Raw genomic sequence first — 22,038 nt, 5'->3', positions numbered from 1 at the left:
AGGAAATTGAAAGAGATAACTTCAACTCTAATGCCCAGTCAGCTTCTTCAACTCAAGCCCACCCATCAGTCAGGTGCTGATTTGCTTTCTCAGGTAAATCAAAGCTAGTGACAGCTACCTATAACCAGACAGCAGTGCTACCAGGGTGGTTTCACAAATGCTTCTGCTGTCTGTGCAGAATCAGAGGATAGAGGACTGGGTAGACTGCTGGAGGTAGTCTCTCCCAACTCACCTGTTCAAAGCAGGATTAGGGCTTTGCTTAGGCAAGCTTTGGGTATCTCCACGGATGAATTGTCCACAGCCTTCCTGGTTTCATGTTTCAGAGTTTGAACACCTTCAGAAGGAGTTTTCTTGTATCAAGTTGGGAATTGCCAATGTTACAGCTTGTGCCAATCACTTCTCCTCCTTCCACCTTGCCTCTCTGAGAAGTCTGGCTCCATCTTCTTTATATATTTTCATGAAGCTGTTGCAGATATCAGTAAGGTGTCCTCTCTGCCTTCTCATATGGATGAGCAAACCCAGTTCTTGGAAGCAGGATGGCAGTGGGCTGAGACCACAGTTCTCAAGACACATGATACATAAAAACTTCTAACTTTTCCATTAAACAACAGAGAAAGAAAATATTAATTCCCATAATTGAAGCTTTTGATTTTTAAATGCAGCAGAATGGGAAAACTATCTCTCAGTGAAAAGTAAGTTAAAGCAGAATTTAATTTGTGAAAGTCTTAGCTTTTTCTCCTGATACCTTTTGAGTTTTCAGAGGAAAGGCATTTTTGCATTCCTGCTTTCATAAAACAATATACACCAACACACCAAGAGCCCTAAACCACCGAAAAAATTACTGTATTTTTTCCTATTTTTCTCCTAGAGAAATTAACTTTTCTTGAAGAAGCGATTTCTTCTTGAAAAAACTTTCATCAAACACACTGCTCATGGTTGCATTCCATCTTCCTCACACATGCATCTATTCCAGCATTCAATATTCAGAACAGTGTAACTTTTTTAAGCAAATTGAATTCATTTTATGGAACAAATGTGAGTTCTTCTGTATTGATTAGTAAGTCAGTTACATTGGAAATTTGTCTGCCAACTGACCTCATTTTAAATACTGAGGTACGGAGGCTTTGCTTCCACTTTCAGCAGTGCTTATTTAAGAATGGCTTAATTTCATCAGTTCCACTGATGCTTTCTTGCCTTATTGCAATGAAAGTGAGAAAAAACCTCCACAGGTTCATTGAGTCTGAATGCTTGTACAAACAATGCAAACAGATAAAGACTCCTAGAATTTACTAGTATGCATATATATTCACACCCAGACAATATAAACAGAAATCTTTTAAAAAGGCTTAGAGTAAAATTACATTTCAATATAGTCCAGGTTAAAAAAGCTTAATAAAATGTGTTTTGATAACATTCAGCTTTACTGGTTTTACTATTATGCATCTTTTGAAAAGACTTTTCGGAAGATCTAATAATTAAAGAAACTATAGGGCCCCCACATGCTGACCCTTACCCAATTCACTCATGTCTTCCACTTATGAGTTAGGACATTCATAGGTTTGTCACGGTTATGCAGATATGCTATCATACATCTACTGATTTTCCTTACTGTTTGAAAACCATGCAAATGTTTTTGAGAAGGACACTTTCTGGTGGCATGCTTAGTTATGTCCTTGTTTCTTTAGAACCCAGCTTGATCAATCTATTGTCTCTGATTGCAAAATTGGTTTAAGAGCTCCTAGTTTCCCCACCTTTGGCTGCTCTTTCCTATCACTGAGCAGCAGGTTGTGGCCACCTCAGCAGTTCTGAAACAAGAGTTACATCACTGAAATAATCCAAGAGTCTAAAAAAAACCCCCACAACTTGCAAAAAGTATTGGGGGTTTTGTTTAGTTTTTGTTTTGTTTTGGGTTTTTTTTAAACCCAATATGGTGGTTGGCACAGCTCCGTGGAATTGAAGAAGCACAACTGAGGAAGTGATCAATTATGACTATGGGGCAGGAATAAGCAGCAAATGCAGGAACCTCTTAAATCAGCTGCCACTTGAAAAAAAAAGTTCTCTTGTAACTGCATCATTGTGTCATGTGCTGGGGGAGTAGAAGAGTATTTTTATGAATATAACTGCAGTGCTTCATGTGTTTGGTGTTCTGGAATGTGTCGAACATATGGTATTGCAGGCTTTATGTAAGTGACCTTGCAAGTTTGTATTTTTAAAACTATTACAGAACAACTAATGAATAGGTTCTGATTTCTCCTTCCTACTGATGTAAATCTTGAGTTTCTGGTAAGTACACTGTTTGGGTCAGACTTCACAACCATTCCTGTAACCCAAGCATTTCTTCCATCCTGATGGAACAAGGAGCTCTCCACAACAAGATCTCTCAGAAGATTTTTGCTCCTAGCATATGCTTCTTTGTTTTTTTTTCCGTGGGAAGAAAAGATATGAACCATGATAGCAATGCAGATATACCCTGTATACAAAGTCTGATCATTTTTCCAGGAGCACAAAAAAGCTAGAATCAGAGAATCACAGAATGGTAGGGACCTTTAGAGATCATCTAGTCCAAGCCCCCTGCTAAAGCTGGTCCACCTACATCAGGTCGCAAAGGAGCATGTCCAGCCAGGTCTTGAAGACCTTCAAGAAAGGAGACTCCACAATCCCTCTGGGCAGCCTGTGCCAGGGCTCCATCTCCCTCACAGTGAAATAGTTTTTTCTTATGTTTAAATGGAATGTTTTGTGTTCCAGCTTTATTCCATTAACCCTTGTCCTGTTGCTAGATACAATAGAAAAAAGGGATGTCCCAACTTCCTGACATCCACCCTTTAGATATTTGTAAATGTTAATGAGATTCCCCCTCAATCTTCTCAATCTCCTCCAGACTGAACAGCCCCAGTTCCCGCAGCCTTTCCTCATAAGAAAGATGTCCCAGTCCCCTGATCATGTTGGTGGCCCTGCACTGGACTCTCTCCAGAAGTTCCCTGTCCCTCTTGAGCTGAGGAGCCCAGAACTGGACACATGACTACAGATGAGGACCCATCAAGGCAGAGTAGAGGGGAAGGAGAAGCTCCCTTGACCTGCTGGCCACACTCTTCTTGATGCATCCCAGGATGCCATTGGCCTTCTTGTCCACGAGGGCACATTGCTGGCTCATGGTTAGTTTACTATCAACCAGGAATCCCAGGTCTCTCTCTGCAGAGCTACTCTCCAGTAGGTAAATCCCCAGCTAGGAATCATCCTACCATTCATCTTCCTTTACAAGGATATAAGGCTGTGACTATACTAGTGGATGACAGGCTGTCACAGATCATTACTGAGCCCAGAAAGTCCCTCATCCCTGGTGCTGTGCTGGCGGACATTTCTGCCATGGGGTTTTGGCCTGGCATCCTGTGGGTGCTGTGCTGAAGAAAAGAACTTGGTCTGAACTTAGTTAACTGGTTGATCATGTAAGTAAAAACCTGATACCTACACTCCAGGGCCAGCTGAATCTTTCTTCTGAGATTTGTAGCTTAGAAGTGAACACCCAGCATGTCATGGTACAAAGTGTTTTTCATGGCCCCCTGTTGTAGGCAAATACATTTCCTCTGTATTGCACTGAAATTCCCATGCTGAGCATTTAATGATTGCATACTGTGTTTAGCTAGCTTATAAATAATGCCTTAAAAGTGTGATAACTGAGTTTTTTCCACTATAAATAGTTAAGTGTAAGTATTAGATCAAATAGTGTCGAAGCCTTTTAAGTCAAAGGCCTCAATTAGTACTTGTGGAGTTCTGGACTGCCTTTGGTGACACATATGGTCTGTAGGGCCTCAGATGCATAAATTGATCAGAATAGCTCTTCCAAAATAATTATTCCTCTGAGCCATTCTGCAGGCACTAATCCAAAATGTAAATGATCATGTTCCGGAATAATTACTCTACTTACATAGCAGGGTAAATATCCTAAAAGGAAATAATTTCTATTCCAAATTAGACTCCTTTTATAGAGGAGTCATTCTAAAATATAGGAATAGCAAGAAAATACGTAGACTGTGTTAAGATTTTGATTACACACGTAATCCTGATGTCAGTAATTTTACTAAAAACTCCTATATTTCGACATTCCTAAAGCCATTTAGAGTGTGTGTGGTTGTTTCAAGCACATCTACAAAGCTAGATGATTATGTCAGATGTAAGTGTATCAAGTAAAAAATAAATCCAGCTTGAGTTCCCAGGTTTGCGTATTTACTATGGAGATAAGGATTTTTTAATAGTTTGAGTACAGCACATCCAACGTAATGAACTAGTTTACTTGCCTGAATGATAAATTGGCTAAGGTCTCATTTAGTGAACATTTATTTTTGTGGCAGAGCAAGTTCACATGTTGTATCTCCCCATCCGTATGCTCTTCCATTGTGCAGCTGCACAGTGAACCAGGCTGAGAAACTGGTAACCCAGAAAAACACCCAGGAAAAGTGTATCTTTTTACTCTGTGTTAAATCCCTGATCCACTTTGGGGCCCTTATTTGGCACCACACACAGCTGTACCGCACATGGTGTACAAAAGGAAATAGATGGCAGGTTGGCAATAACAGCCCTTTTCATTTTATTTCCTTGGAACCTTCCATTGCAATATCTAAATGTAGAAAACTTTCTGCTGTTAAAAGTGGTAGCAAATAATTTCCAAAGCAAAAATGAGTGTGTGTGTGTGTGTGTGTGCGCGCGCATGTGCAGTTGCTCTCAATCAGTCCAAAAACACGTGTTGTGAAAGAGGATCATATTCCTTCATCAGCTTTCAGCATATATAGTAACTGTTGCATTTTAAACTATATTAGTTATTATTATTATTTTTTTTAATGCTACACTGACTCGTTAGTATCTTAACTTCTTTTCTCTTCCCAATGGTCTATAAGACTTCAATTCAAGTCTCTACAAGCAGTAAGGTCTGCTTGAAATTATAACTGCACAATTCTAATTATTTGCATGCAAAATTAAAATGCGTGAGAATAATTATGTCAAAAATGTTGTCTTGTCTAGGCAAAGCCTTTTAAGGATGGCAGGATGAGAGGAGGCTTCTGTACTTGTCTTCAAGAAGTTCTGCACACCTACCATGCAGAACAAGCACCCCGAGGACAGTGCCTTTGGGACATGCCAGATCTGCAGATTATCTGTACATGTGCATCACGACTAATTTTTTTGATAGTGTCAGGCTGACTGCTCACAAACTACTGGCTTCATACTACACGGAGTAAGGCCAACATGTCCTCACTGTGTGCTGGCTTCACTTCACATCTAACTTTTGCATGAAAAATGCCCACTGGTTATTAGAGCCATCTTCAACCAGGACAAAAATTCTGAGTGGTAAAAGACAACTGGTGTAGAAATTCATGGATATATCAGGTCAGTAAATCTAATCTTAGGAGAAGTCTCTCGGATAGAACAGCCAACTGTGAAAAGAACCCTGAAAGTGTCTTCTCAGAGGCATCCTGCTAATTAAGGAGCTGAAATTCAAGTAACTACAACCTTAGGAAATGTTTTGTGAATGTCGGTGCACATCTTTGTGCATATGCCAGATTTTTGAATGTATATCTTTTCCACTGCCAGGGACACAAACGTGAAAACGTCTAATAAGTAAACCTTCAGCCAAGTAGAAATGAGACAGCCAAAAAAATCTGGCTAACCCAAGCCACTTTTTGATATTTCTCTCCAGAAGACATCTGTAAAGCACTAAATTTAAGGACCAAGGCTTTTTACCATTCCTAAAGTGTTAGCAGGAAGAGCACAGTAAAAAGTCGGGGCCAATAAATCGTTATGAAAAATCACTACCATTCTATGATTCTATGATTACTGAGCAGACACAGAAGCCAAATTAAAAATAGGGCTATCATCACTTTATTGAGACATATTTTTTTAAAAATGCCTGCAGGCCAGTACTTCTCTTACTTTTGCCCTAAGACCAAATCCTGATTCTGCATGTAGTTATCCCCAGACAAGCACACACAAACACTTACAGACAGCTTTATTTTAATATGTACACATACCCTGAGCAGCAGAAACTGTACATGCCATATCTTGTGAAATGTATTCTGTCCACAAGCTTAGGCAGTCTTCACAGGAATGTGAGTACGGGCGGTGCAATTACTTCCATGACTGAGTACGAGATACCATGAACTGGGTCAAATGATGGGTGACAGCGGTCCAGGAGGTGGGAGTCATGTGCCTGATGCGCCTGCACGTGGCTGTGTGATGGGGGCATCTCGGGGCACCGCAGATCACATGCTGGGAGGGTGGGAGAGAAGGGAAGGGAAGGCTGTACTGCTGGCCTGCAAGATCTCCTGTGGAGACAGAAATGATAACCGGGTAACTAAATAACTGGCTCCTTTCCAGCTGACGAACACCAAACACCAGCTGTACTCTGAAGTAGCAGGGTAACTATGGCACTGCTTTGTATGTGCATTGTGTTGTCTTGTCCAGGCAAGACAGCATCCATGTACAAACACAGGGCTGACAGTTTCTGACCTTTAATTCATACCAGAAAACTCTGTTCCTGCCCTGTCCTTATGCAGGGAGGTTTTGAAGGGAAAAGAGAGCCTTCCAGCCATGTGGCTCTTTGAAGGAGCATGGACTTAGCAACAGCTGCCTGAGTGTGACTCAAAATTAGGCGAGTACTGGATTATCTATTAGAGAGGACTCAGTTCTGAAGGGTACAAGATGTAGAATTTGAAGTTCCCTTCCTCCTACAGGGATGAGATGTCAGTAAGTGATAGCAGAGAAAAAGGCTGAGAATGTATTTGGGAACCAAGGATTTCCCAGACAGATGCTAGCACTGGATGACAGGGATTTTTACTGGTCTTCTGATCTGTTTCTTACAGTAAGAAGTGGATCTTACTACAGTTTCATATTTGCTGTGTCATTCACTGTCACACTTTCACAAAACTGGCCAACAGTAAGCCTGGTAGAAACTTCCTGTTCTTTTGATAGGAGTCATAAGGAGGCACTGTTACAAGTCAGGCTAAGACGTAAGACAGGACTTGGGAATTACAACCCTAAAAAAGTCAAATGTATTGACCAAACCTGCAATTTTAAATTTCCATTTAGGTACTGCCTTGACTTACAAGCTTATTGACTGGAACTCCGTGCATTTCCCACTCACCCTCTGTGAACACTTCAGTTCTCACAGGTTTGATTGAAATCCAGCTGTTCAGCTTCAGCCTGCATAATTACACAACAGATCTTAATCTATTGAACATTATCAGAGCACATCTACAACATACAAACAGGACTGGGCTCCTCAAGCAATATTATTGTTTCTACTGTTTAAAAAAGTGGATTAAGTAGTGTTCTTTCGTAACATAGTGGTCACAGCATATACTTGGGAAATGTAAAGCCCCCTTCAATGCCCTCAGATCAACATCTTCTGTGTGACCACACCATTCTCTACCAGCTTCTCCTCTCCATCAATTAAAGCTATGCTACACTACAGAAGATTTCAGCCTCTTTCTGGGGAAAGAAATGGAGATATACTTATGATACCACATCTCAGTGGGCACAGCACTGAGCTGGAGATTATAAGGTCCTTTATTCCCATTTCCAGGACAATTTATGTGTGTCATTCAATGGCTATTTTATTTAAAACACAAAAGCAAAGCTGTGAGAAGGGACTGGAATACAAATATATTCTGTTGTGCCTTCAACAATCAGCTACAGAGTAATTATTTTGCCCATATTACATACTTAGTCTCTAGTCCTGCCTTTTCTGTGATAGCTTATTCTCCATTCACAGCAAAGTGACAGAAAGGTAGATGATGGCCTTCATGGAAACAAATAGCAAAAATTTGTGAAAAAGCTCTGAATTAATCTGAGAGCTTCACGGCCTGGCTTAGGAAGCTGAGAAAGGTTAGAGCATGTTCCTCTACAAGACCCTCACATTCATCTGGTAGGATAAAAATTTTCTAGCCTGAACCATAGGCAACTAGTGGAAAAGGCTAGGGAGGGAGTTGGACTAGAGAAATGATGGCAGTTGACTTGCCTAGGCAAACACAGAAAAAAACCAAAATGAGAGAGACAACCTGTGCTGATGGAGAGAAATCCAGAAATACCAGTATGATAGCAACATTTTCCCAGAGTTAGCTGTCCCTAAGCAGGTTTTCCAGAAGAGAAATCAGGTGAAAGTTACACTCCATCAAAAGCTGAAGAAAGAGGAAAGTCCCATGACACAATCATCTCAGAAGAAATTCCACCTAATAGCATTTGGATTAAAAAAAATAAAGGACAGAAATGAGCTTGAGATGCTGTGACCTAAAGACATACCATCATTTGACTAACATTCAGTTTGTTTTCTGCCTTCACTGCTATCTTCTTGGAGAAACTTCCTTGGATTCCTTAAGAAGATATCACAGCATTTGCACTGCTGGCATGGGGGGAACATATGGTGAGGTGGAAAGCTGGAGCACAGCCATCCAGGGAGCACATTTCCAGGGGCTGCGCATGTGCTATCACATCACTGGCAGAGCAGCACATGCCTCAGGTCAGTCGAGTTCAGGCCCTCTGCCCACATTCCCTGCCACCAACTTTCTTCCCTTCTCAGATCATGGGTGATAAAGAGCCCTGGGTCTGCAGAGATGACCTGAAGGGGCAGCCTGGAGATGATATCAAATTGTGTTGCTTCTGCTTTCTCTCACAGCTGTTGTGGCTTTTTCCTCTGGTTGCTTCCAAGCCAAGAGCAGCCTCACCTGTTGTCAGTGTTCAGGTTCTCAAGCCCTTTAAGCTCTTTGCTGAAAGATGCTCCCCAAGTGTCAGCTCCAATCATGGCTGAGCCACACCAGTGAAGGTGCAATCCCAATAACAGTAGGCAGAAATTATACTGAAGTGATAAATACTTGAATGATTAATCATTTGTCATATGATTTACTCTGATAAGCTAAGATAGAATACCCCTGCTGTCCTGATGCAGGCTCTGAAAGGAAGTAAGCTGACTGCTGCAGCACCTAAAGGCTAGCAGCTGCCCTCTGGCCAGCCCTCCCTGGGTTTCAGGAGGCTCTGCCTGTTTGGCTTGCCTTCTGATTGTGTCTTGGCACAGCCATCTTCTGGGCTATCCTGGAAGTAGACCCTAGGATCTGTCATTTCTAGATTGCAAAGTAACCCTTTGCCCAATGAAACCTGGAGCTCAGCTTACCCTTAGCAGTAATGTGATAGTTCTGTTCACTACCAGCCTTCCAAACAACGTTACTGACAACATTTTTTTTCTGTAGGCTATGCTATTAGTGGATACCTCCCACAAAGCCAATAGAGACTGGGTAAATACAATGACTGTGTTAATGACTGATTAATGGGAGCCAAGTTTTAATGACATTAGCTCTTGAGAAACTAGCAGCAGCAAATACAATTGTTGCTTTCTTACATTTTAATGTGTAAGTTCTCGACTGAGATTGGTAGAGAACTGAATTGCATGGTCAACTGACTGTGGGGTCACCTCTTTCGTCATTAGGTGCAGCAACCCCAAGCCTCAAACTTTTGTAAAATCAAGGGAGGATCCTGAAGGTCAAGTAGTGAGCACTTCCTTTCGGCAGTTAAAATGCTGTGTTCTATGTATGTATTTCAATATATACGTGTGTGTGTGTGTGTGTATAGGAAAACATGTCTGTAGTAGAGACGATTGTACCAGCACTGTAACAGGAAGGTAGATGGCCTGTTTTGTTTGAGTACAAGTAGTCCTTTAAGTAATAGCATGGTTGCATAACAGCATGGAAATTTAAAGCTGATCTCTGTTTGCTCTAACAAATGTAAGGCTGGCACCCTGTCAGTAATGACTCAAGTAACACATTATAACACTTCGACCATATTGAACTGTGCGTCACCAGGGGAGTTGCTTCATACTCTTATTTTCTAACTTATAGAGGAAGAGCGAGTAACAGAATGGCTTATTATTTTTTTGGGGAGGGAGGGTGATGGGGGGTGTGTGTGTGGGAGCTGTGGGTTTCCATTCGCTTTGACCGGCAGGCACTGTAATGTGACATGACCGCGAGACCAGCTTTCTTACAAAAACAGCTTACCTGAGTTAACAGCGTTGTTTCCAGCGAGGAACTATGCTTCACACAGTACTGTCTACTGTAAGCACTGCCGAGGGACTGAGGTCATAAACATCAGCAAAAGAAAAAGATTTAACAGTTTTTATTTCACTGTTGACCAAGGTGAGGAAAATAGCTCCCACTGATTTTTCTCTCTGCTTTCCTGCAGAGGGGTCTGCAGTCGCTTTTACTGAAGACCACTGACCAAGCGATGGAGCTGGAACAGCTGTGATTTCATCCTCACTTTATCTCTGTGCAATAATATTGCCCTGTCCTTTCTAAAGCTTTATGGTAGTCCAAAAATGTGTAACACTTGCAGTTTACTGTGGTGTTGTGAGATTTTTTGGTCAGATTCTATTTTAATCTTAATTTTCAGCATCAGGCAGTTTCTCCTGTTAGCCACTTTATCTTTCATTCTGAACAGTAAATCTTTTTCGTTCATCCACTTATTGTCACCATTTTAAAATCACTTTTCCTTTTATGTAGCAGAATATAATAGTCATGCGAGTCATAACTGACTGCTTAATGTGGTGCTCAGTTCAATACACAATTAACACTTTTTTTTTCCCCCAAGAGTAGCTGAGTAGGTATCTGCCTTTCTTCTCCCTTTGTTCTGACAAAAGCTCTTTCTCTCCTGCTCTGTGTTTCTGCCATAATGTAACTCACTGTTCTGCTACCAACAGATGGGAGCAAAAGAAAAACTTTATGATTTCTTAAGTGCTTGAAGCAACATTCTGCAGGCAGTGATTTTCTCTGTTGCACTGTGCAGACCTTCACCAGGTTGCCCTTTACTTATGGAAGTATTACAAGCAGCAACAGAATGAGATAAAACATTACAGAGCTTGTCATGGGCATTAAGAATCAGGTAGTCTTACCCAAAAGTGCTTCTAACTAAATGTTTGTCTCCGTCTGTTTTTAAACTCATTAGGCATAATTGCCTACATTCATACAGGAATCTCATTTTCTGAAGTGTCTTGAAGGCTTGAAATCTCAAACCTCATTAAATTAGACCTAGACACAAAAGGGGCAGATGTTACCTTTGACAGTGGAATTTCTGGATCATTTAGGTCCTTTGGATGTTTTTGTGTAACCTTAAGCTATAAAGGAGGTTATACTGTACTTTAGGTTGTCAAGAAACTAGACGAAACACAGGTCTAAGATAACAAACTTAGTTTTCACTACTTTGGAATTCAGTGAAAGAGTTGGACAATTGCAGTACACCATACTGTTTTCAAATGCCAGTCTGATGCATAGCTTCCCACTTCCAAGTAAATGATGCTCCAGGTAAAAAATGCTAGAATGATCATAGAATAGAATCATAGAATTGTTTAGGTTGGAAAAGATCTTTAAGATCATTGAATCCAACCATTAACCCAGCACTGCCAAACCCATCACTAAACCATATGCCTCAGTGACACATCTACACGTCTTTTAAATACCTCCAGGGATGGTTGACTCCACCAGTGCCCTGGGCAGCCTGTTCTAATCTTCTTGACAACCCTTTCAGTGAAGAAATTTGCCTTAATATCCAATCTAAACCTTCCCTGATGCATTGATGCTACGAGTAAATAGCGCTAGAAACAAAAGACTCCATATGGGAATGTTTGATGCAAACCAAATGTGGATTCTTCATGCTACTAGTCCCAAGGAGTTGTGTTTCAGAGGATTTTTTAAAATTGGCTTAAAACCATTCATGAGTAGTTTTTGCCATTGCAGGTAATATGCATCAGAGTCGCTCAGTCTCAAAACAGCCTGAAACTTGTTAAGATCTCAGTGTTATTGACTTCATCTGAAAACTGTTTAAATCTGGGCTTTGACTAGTGTTTAGAAAACAATTTAGTTGGGCAGTGGCCATTGCCCCAGCTTCCCATGCTGCTGAAAGTTTCAACCACAAAAAAAAGAGGTTTTAAATGGGATTGACATCCAATCATCTACTGCTGTAATTTCCAACATAATACATTACTATTTGATTCATATTAACATAGAACCACTACAGGTTTCTCTTATGACTATAGGATAAACTGTACACAGAGGTAATTCAGATATCTGTCCTGCTCAGCCACTGCTTCAAGAGGGATGGGACAGATGTTTGTACAAGCTGCCTCAGCTATCCCAGCTGAGTTGGCCTGTGAACACAAGCCTAAGCTTTTTTATTAATTATGTTATAACGTCATTCTACCAGAGCTGGAGATGTTCATATGTCTACCTAGAAGTTCCATTCAAAGAGATCATGAGTTCCCAGACAAGTAAGTACATAACTCCTAACAAGACTGGAATTATGATTGACAGTATATTTCAGAGGCCTTATTGTTACAATCCTTGCATAAAACATGCACATTTAAAAAAAGAAAGCTTTGACAACATCTGATCTTGCAGGTGACTCAAGTGTTTCTCCTGCTTCTTTTTATCTTTTCGTGGGGAGTCTTGTTAAAGCTGTAAGATAAGAGCTCTGGGCTATGTCCTTTCAAATCACACCTACCACTCATTCCTTCCTTACTTATTCATTGTCTCATCACTCATCTGCTGCCATCTATCCATTTGCTAATATCATTCACTACCTACTACAAAAGTGTCTCCCCATCCACTCACTGAATGAGGGATTCAGATAGCTCAAGGAGTTTCATTTTCTATTTTAAACTTCTTTTTCCTACACTCCATAGTGTTTCCACTCAAGAGATGGAACTGCAGAAACCAGTGCAATTTGGGAGCTTACTGCTGACACAGTTGCTCCCCAGAAATGCCTTAGGGTACAGAGCTTTTGGCCACTTCTCTCCCTGTTGCCATTGAACATCAGAAACACCTTAGGAATGGGATGAACTTCTCTGCTTCCATGAAATTTTTTACTCACCACACTTAAAAAAGCATGTGCTGGGCTTCAAAATGCTTCAGACTAAACAACTGACTAAGGTTAGTCACAAAAAAAAAAATCACAACACTTTTTATTAATCATAATGTTTGAACTCGAGCACGGTCCGCAATGTACCACCATAAAAATGGTTACATAGACAATATCAAAACCTTCAAAATGAAACTTTTTGAACTTTAAAATCCAGCATCAGCATTTTTGGTGATGAAAGGTCCAAATTATCTCTTAAAACAAAGCATTTTCTAGTGCTGAACTTACTGCACAATTCCAAAACTTTAGATAATACTTCAGTTTACAGACTTTTATAACACTATGCTTTTTTTAAACACCATTTCCCTCAGATATAGAAGATTCTCCATTTTTTAGAGATATTTTCTAGCCATCATTATTTTAAAGAAAGCCCAAGGCTTAAAACCAGACATCAATACAAAGAATTCCAAATGTATCACATTTAGAATTTGATATTTAAGCCAATCTCATTAATTTTTGCTTGACTCATGATGCTTGACTACTGTGATTGGCAACACTAAACAGAACTTCACATTTATCTACTAATGGCCTAGAAATATAACTTCTTTTTTTTTTTTCATTTCTAAATACATAAATCCTTTTAAGGTTGTGTAGCCCACCCCTCTCCACCTCAATTCCTAGTTAGTTTGAAAATGATTTTTCATTTCCCATTTCCAAAAGACTTACCCAAGTGAACAGGACAGTAAAAATATTGTCTGGCTGCAATCTGAGCTTGAGAGAAATTCTCCTGAAGAAAGTAAGATAAAAAATCGTATCTGAACAAAACAAAAGAGGGAGTGCTAATGATGGGCTTGTTGCCACCATTTCATTTTCCACTTGCAAAATGCAAATATAACCCCATTGAGTTGCTGTAAAGATCACGTGTGAATTAAAAAAACATTATGTGCCATAGCCTTCTGAAAAATCGTGGTTTTTGAGGCTCAATGTATTGGGTGGCTGAAGGAGATATGTCCGTTATTGTGAATGTAATGACATGCTATATATCTGTTGACAAAATGCATCCATGTGAACAGTCCTAGAGTCTATCTGCTCTACGTTTCCAGGTATAACAATTACAATTGCTTCAGTTCATATTTATGCTACTGAATCGCATTCTGTGACCGTGGGTAACAGCTAAAGATGACTTACAGGTAGTTAAAAGTAAGGTTTTTCGAAAATGCCCTGGGAAAGGAATAGGTAGATTCATTCACACCTTCCCATTAGTGTGTGGAGGCTGGGCTGTGTCACTGGAATTGGGCTCTGTCAACAGGCTCTTGCTTGCTGTGGAAGTTTTCTCACTGGTACTAACTCATCATATAGCTGCCTTGGATGGCCTAAGGGAAAAGAATAAGCTTGTCTTTTCCAGTTTCATCTCCCATGCTTAATGGAAGGCCTCTTTTGCATCTATTGTCCTTTATTCCCCACCAACTCAGTGGCAATTGTTCCCCAAGTTATGTGCTTCCCTCCATGACCCACGTGAGGATGAGTACAGCAAACCTTGTATACAGTAACTCCCTCTTCCCCACTGGAAGAAAATAAATCAAAGCAAGCTGCCCCATGGAGTCACGGCACCAGGTGGGCTGAGCTGAGCTAAATGTCTTTTCCTTCAGGTAACACCACCTCTCTACCTCTGCTGTAACTTTGCAAGACAGGGTTTTTGATGTTGCCTAGGACAAGAGCTGTGCTTGTCTATAAATAATTTTTCTTCTATCCACCAGATTTTCAGGTTTTTGGTTGGTAGGGGTTTTTTTTTTCTGCTGGAACAATAGCAGGAGGAGACACTCTGTTGATTATTTTGCTTAAAGTATCAGGACTACAGTAATACACTGAAAGCTTGTAAATCATAGTCTGAAATTCTGAGGCAGTGAAAAAGTTCCAAGTGAAATCTATTAGATTTTGTCAAAGACCATAGCAGACCATATGCCTACAGTCACAGGAGCCACACAGTGGGCTGTGTTGGAGCAGTGTCCATCTGAACTATGCAGCACCTTTCTGAGCTCAGCCAGCAGGTAGGCAGGTCATTTTTAGCTCACCAAGGGGAACTACTGCTTTTGGCTGCTGGGGAGAGTCCGAGTCAGAGTCTTGGCTCTGCTCCCTGGCTGGACTCACACACAATGAGCCCGTAAGGGCCCTGCCAACTTCCCGCTGGTGTCTGGCTGCTGGCTGGCAGATGTAAACGGCTCCTTAGCTGGAGGGTGACCATGGCATTCAAAGCCAACACACATACACACACAATGAATATTTTTATTCCCTTATATAAATTGTTAGACGTTTGCTGCCAATTATTTGCTAGAAGTTAAGGCTTAAAAGCCTTCTGCAGTCCTTTTTCCTTTTCCCCCCAAAATACAGCATTAATCTTGTTTTGGCTCTGAGCATTTCACATTTCATTATTGTTATTTAAGGTGTTATCTGATTGCTGGTATTTCATGTGTAAGACAGGAAGAAAACTTTTGTTCTCCCAGGCAAACATTTCACCTTTCACGCATATGTTGTCCTGTTAGTAAAAGAGGGCCTGATCCTTCAAAGAGGGGAGATTCTGAGACTTAACTTTACCTAGGCCTCAGAATGAGCATGGTTGACATTTTGGCACTACCAAGAGTCTTGCTTGAGTCAAGGACTGCAGGGATAGCGTAATATTTGTCCAAAAAGTGCAGAGAGAAATACTGTCCTTCTTTGGCTTCCCTTTTGAGGTCTAAAGACATTGTTTTTTATGAAAGTTGGAGTCTTGTTTAATATTTTGCTGCTGGTAAAATCAGACATTAGTGGGGATGGGCATTTGTCTCCTTTTCCACTTCCTCCAGAAAATAGGGAAGAAACCATTAATTTAAGAAGACACTTCTCATTGCAGGCAACATGACTATTGCCTGTTTCCTTGGTTAAAAGAATCTCTCTGTACTCAAAGAACCTTTCCCCTTTCTCTCTAAATCCCAAGTTACGATGTTTTCACAGAGCTGCTACGTATTTCAGAAATTCATTGACTTCAAGTTGTCCCTTTTCTTCCTGGCATTCTCATATCATGACAGTTAGAGAAGCCTTTTACTTTTTGTTTTCTTCCCTAGTTTTGCTGTTAACATGCTGGAATGAGGGTAGCAGCTTTGGAATGTATACTTAGTATTTGGACATATTAAAGATACTCACTCTTTGAAGTTAAAGGGAAAGGGTTGAATCCCCAGGTAACTTGTAATTTCATACGAATAATATATTCAGAGTCTGAAGAATTGATTTCACCTCATATTTATTGCTTGATCATTTTCATGTTTTTGCTGAGATGGAAGGTGGCCTTCTCAATTTGCTTATAATGCTTTACTACGAGCCAAGTACTTAAAATTTTAAAAATACACAAAACACGTACATAAATTTCACTGCAGGGAAAATATTTGATTATAAGTCTGTGCAGACATGGAGAGGAAAAGGGAGTAAACATTGCTCAGTAACTTCATGTTGTGGAATAAATTCATACACAGATGTGCTCCCTAAATGCAGGCCTCCTTGAAGAAGGGTTCTGTTGTCAGCAGTATAAGTGTGTCCTTTCTATAAGCGGTACCATATTTGGCTTACATCAATAGCTTTTGACGAATGTGTTTATCACCTTATGGTTGGGTTATAGACAAAACCTATTGGCCAAAACAATCTTCCTAGTGCTCCAACTAAATCCATACCTGTACATTATGACTATTCCTGTTTTTTGCACTATGATGTCACTCATTTTAAACCTGAAGATGAAAACAGTACACAAACTTACTGTCTGAGTGGTATTGCTTTTGAAGTCTACTCACTGCAGAAAAAAAAAAAGACCTCCATGAATTCACTATGAAAAGGTGGGGGGTGTAATATACTGGAATGAAAACCTTTATTAATTTAAGCTCCTCTACCAGCGTTCGGGCCTTTTGTATTGCTTGGATTTCTGCTGCCTGCCAACCATATCTAGATTTGAAGCTTTGAAACATCAGAAGGGATGTCTGTAACCTCAGTAGCATTACTCTCTGCTGGTATGAGTGGAATGTTGGCCCTGTACAGGGAAAACACGTCTCTCCTTGTTAACTCCTACTGATAAAGCAGTGCATGAAAGCCATGGATACATTGCGTATGTAAGCGCATTTGGTTTGTTTGAACTGCAAGCTATCATAGCTCATTGACCTTTTATTAGTTTACCAATAAAAATGCAAACAGTGGAATTTGTGAGCCAGTGCCCAGCAGGAATGATACAGACTGGTGCAAAATGTGTCGGAGAAACTTTTCTTGCCATTCTCTTCTTTTGTCTAAAGGAAATAAATAAATAAAATAAACTTTTACTTAGATTTTTTTCACCAGCTGGCTTTCCAAGAACCTGCATGTTTAAATGTGAACTGTAGAATTTTTTACTATATGTAATGGTTATTATTATACTTCATTTGGTGCACTCCAGGCTGTGGTTTGCTCTCCTGGCTGCCAGGGCACAAAGTTGACTCCTATTGAGCCTGCTGCTGGCCAGCATCCCTAGATCCCTTTCTGTAGGGCTTGTCTCCAGCCACTGCTCTCCCGATTTATACTTGTGCCTGGAGTTACCTTGTTCTAGGTGCAGGATCTGGCATTTAGATTAGTTAAATTTCTTCCCGTTAATCACGGCCCAATGCTCCAATACATCCAGATCCCTCTTGTAAGGCCTCTTGTGTCTCAAGAGAGTCAACAGCACCTCTAATTTGGTATCATCAGCAAACTTGCTAATAGTGCATTCAACTGTTCCATCCAGATTGTTGATAAATATATTGAACTGGAGCTAGAATTAATCTCTGAGGAAACTCACTGATGACTAGTCACCAGCCAGAAATAGCCCAATTCATTAAAACCCTTTGAGCTGTGCCCTTCAGACAGTTCTTCACCTGGCATACTGTGAATGAAGTTATCTCACAGCTGGACAGCTTGTCCAGAAGGATGCTGTGAGAGACAGATTCAAAGGTCTTACTAAAATCCAGAAAAAAATACATTCGCTGCCTTCCTTTCATGCAGTAATTGTTAAACGGGACTTTGCATTTTTGAGCCCATGTTGACTGTGCCTGTTGACTGCATTATTCTTTAAATGCCTTTTAATACTACTGAGAATAAGAGAAAGTTTCATGTCAATGGTTGGTCTATGGCACATACAGTGCCATACTTCAGGGCTAAGCGTCAGGTCTTGCACTTGGGCCACAACAAGCTACAGACTTGGAGATGTGTGGCTAGAAAGTTGTCTGGCAGAAAAGGGTCTGGGAGTGTTGATTGACAGTCAGTTGAACATGAGCCAGCATTGTGCCCAGGTGGCCAAAAAGGCCAATGGCATCCTGGCTTGTATCAGAAATAGCGTGACCAGCAGGACCGGGGAAGTGATTGTCCCTCTGTACTTGGCCCTGTTGAGGCTGCACCTTGAGTGCTGTGTTCAGTTTTGGGCCTCTCACTCCAAGAAGGACATTGAGGTGCTGGATTGTGTCCAGAGACAGGCAATGAAGCTGGTGAAGGGTCTAGAGCACAAGAATGATGAGGAATAGTTGAGAGAGCTGGGAGTGTTTAGCCTAGAGAAGAGGAGTCTGAGAGAAGACATGACTCTGTACAACTCACTTGAAAGGAGGTTGTAGTGAAGTGGGGGTTAGTCTCGTCTCTCAAGTAACAAGTGATAGGACAAGAGGAAATGGGCTCAAGTTGCACCAGAGGAATTCTAGTTTGGAGATTAGGAAGAACTTTTTCACTGAGAGGGTTGTTAGATACTGTCACAGGCTGCCCAGGGCACTGATGGAGTCAACCATCCATGGAGATATTTAAAAGCTGAGAGATAAAAAAATGAGGTGCTGAGGGATATGGCTTAATGGTGGGCTCGGCAGGGTGAGGTTAGTGGTTGGACTCAATGATCTTAAAGGTCTTTTCCAACCTAGACAATTTTATGATTTTATGTATGTCAAGTGTCTGTTGGAAGACCTTGACCCCATGCTTCAGGTGTGCTGCTCTGGGTGGTGTCCCTCTCTTTTTCTTCAACCTTCATTCCCTCTGGAGGAAAACTGCTCTGAACAGCAGTGATGCAATTATGTTGCATCTCTAAGTATAAATGGAAGGCTAATGTATGTCAAAATCCGCCTCCCCTAGTACATTAAATCACTAACATAGAAGCACAGGCTGCATTTTTGTGTTCCTCAATCATTCCATTATTAGTCTTACAAGCATGTCTATATATGTGGTACAGTCCATGAATTTTCCAAGGTATATCAATGATGGTATTATAGTATATGGCTTATAAATAAATAATATCATGCAAAACCAACATATACACACACCTAGGTATGTTCCTAGTGCACAGCAATGTGTTTGCTTTTTCCAGATCTCCTAAAATTAGTACTTTAGGCATATTTCTAAAGTAATATTTTCACTTCAATGCGAGATCACTCCACTATGACCAGTGGGGCTGGGTGCTGGTAAGTGGTCAATACCATTGAAAAGAAGTCCGTTGACTTCTTTCTACTCATGATATGGAAAAAGGATAGGGTTTTTTTACAAATTGTGGAATTTATTGATTGTCACATTTGTTATATTCAATAGAGATCTTAGAGTTCAAAAGATAAATCGAACTGTTTGTTAGAACTTAAGAAATAGGCTGTGTGATTTGACTGGCAATACTCAATAATTTATGACTTTGTAAGGTGATTTTGTTTCAGAGTTCAAACTCTCTTATTGTATGCCAGAAGTCTCTCAAGATCATTCTTTGTTCAGAAGTCTCTTAACTACTTGGATATTTCTGGAGGGCAGGGAGTGTCAATTTGCAGAAAAGATAAAATTTCTTTTTATTATTATAACGCCGTAGTTTAACACAAAATATGTAAGGCAACTGCAGGGCTTAGGTTTAGTAAATGTAGTGTACAAAAATATTTAGCTCTTCTAACGTGGGTATAAAGACATCTATAGGCAAGGGACAATCTGCAGTGTAACTTACTATTGAATGATCTACGTCTCAACTGTACGTAAAGTACAGATAGTAGATAATCCAGAACACAGTACACACTGTACTCTGAACTGTAAAATAGCAAAAGTCCTTAGGCCAGAAAGAGCTTATGAGCTTACTTTAAACACTGTTACAAACCAGGGAGGACAACCATTCCAGATTTAAGCTTGCTGTAACAGTAGCCTCCATGCTCAGTGGAAACTGACACCTCTCATGTGACGGGGAGTAACCTTGAAGACACATACCAAGTGACTAGATGCAGAATGTAAAGTGTCCCCTGCTAACTCCTGTGCGTGGTGTGATGTTGGTACCCTTAACTGGATTTAAGTGATATATTTTGTCTTGCCATTTTTCAAATCCATGCATTTTTCCTTTCTAAAGTCTACCTCAGAATGACTAAATTAAGGATATATAATTAGTTTTTCTACTAAATGTGAAGTGAAATATTGATGTCACAAAATAGAAATGCTAATCAGAATTCACTTTATCTCTTAATAGTTTTTTGTCAGTTTTTAGCAAAGAAGCAAGAAGAGAGATAAAGCTTCCTCTGATGGACTCATCTGGCAGGTAGCTAAGACTCTTTTTAAAGAATAATTGGTGAACTGCAAATTAAAATTAAGAACATAAGCAATAGTGTAAAAATAGCTGATCAGCTCCAAAAACAGCAAATAAAATTCCTAGTATGTCAGCTACAAACTTGGTAGTCAGGACAAGAGGAGTTAGAAAGACATTTCTAGGCTTTCTGACAGAGATAGTCCTTATCATGTAAACCATTATTTGAGACTTTGACCTTAAGCCACCATTGCAATTTTATTTCAGGATAATTGAAAGTAGTCCAATAAGCTGTCTGTAAAATAGAACATTTTTAGAATGTGATCAGCAGTAGATGAAAATTCTGCTATTCTCTAGCTGTGTAATGAACATCTGTGGTAAATTGTCCACATCTGGTCCTTGGCACCCTCTAATCTGCTTTCCATGAACCTTTATAATAAAAGGACATGGGGGAGTATGCAAGGGTTAAGAATGGACGATCTAATCCTAAATGTTTAGGACTACTGTTCTCAAACTCTTACTATTTCCCCACCCCCATGCTATTTTTAGACCACAAAATGTAAGCTCTTACCCTGATATTCAGGCCATTTTAGCTTTCTGTCTCTGTCTCCATGTAAGTTGCTGACTCTGTTAACCTACACCTGAGACTCTCCTGAAGTCACCCCATGTATGAAACACACGTACTTTGAAATACGTTAATTTCTTAACACTTCAGCCTATCCTTTTCATTGCTCTGTACCACAAGTTACTTCAGACACGAAGCTGGTCTTGTTTCTACAAGCTACCGTACTTCTATAGGATTTACTGGTGAGGAGTTAATCTTTGGTGACATATAAGGGCACCATCTCCTTTCAAATATACTTGTAAAAGGATTGAAAAGCTACTTATTTTCTATAAACCCACTGTTTATCTGGTATCTTTCAGAAAACAATTCACTGCCCATGGGGGAGCGTGCATGGTGATTTGGTTTCTGGGGACTTCTGTGTGCTCTTCATACCATGACATTCCTGCTGTCAGGGGATCCTAGCCAAAGTGCTTCTTTTCAGAAAGAAACTACCAAGTTCCTACTTGACTGGAAAAATATTCTCAATAGGTAAAGTCCTCAAATGCAAGAAAACATATTAACAAAGGTCTCCTTCCCAAAGTTCCAAGTCTCTGATTCTAGATAATGTATACTATGTAGATTACTTTATTTTCTCCACTTTTAATAACATTGTGTAGGTTTTGAATGTGCAGGGAACTACTCTGATTAGTACCACACAGGAATGTTCTGCTTGAACATCATGTCTTCTTTGTTCTTGTGGATCTTTATTAGTATCCAGCAATTTATTTTTAATAAATCTTAGCAATATGAAGTAATCTACCTGTAAAATTTATCAACACAACTTTTAGGAAAACAAGCCCTAATTTTTGAGATACAGACCACCCTTAACACTTACTAAAGCTGTTGGGAACAAACAATATAGCATTTAATAAAATGGTCCTAAGTTTTTGTAACTAAAATGGCCCATTTTATGTCATTTCGTACTTATTGAAAGCTGTCTTACATAATTGCCTACTCAGCTTCATGGCTCATGCTGGTGAAACTGAGAACACTGTTCTGAACAATTAATAAAACTGTGTTGAGA

Source organism: Colius striatus, chromosome 1, assembly GCF_028858725.1.
Source record: "Colius striatus isolate bColStr4 chromosome 1, bColStr4.1.hap1, whole genome shotgun sequence".
NCBI classification, from domain to species: domain Eukaryota; kingdom Metazoa; phylum Chordata; class Aves; order Coliiformes; family Coliidae; genus Colius; species Colius striatus.
Note: the sequence above shows the minus strand (reverse complement) of the source record.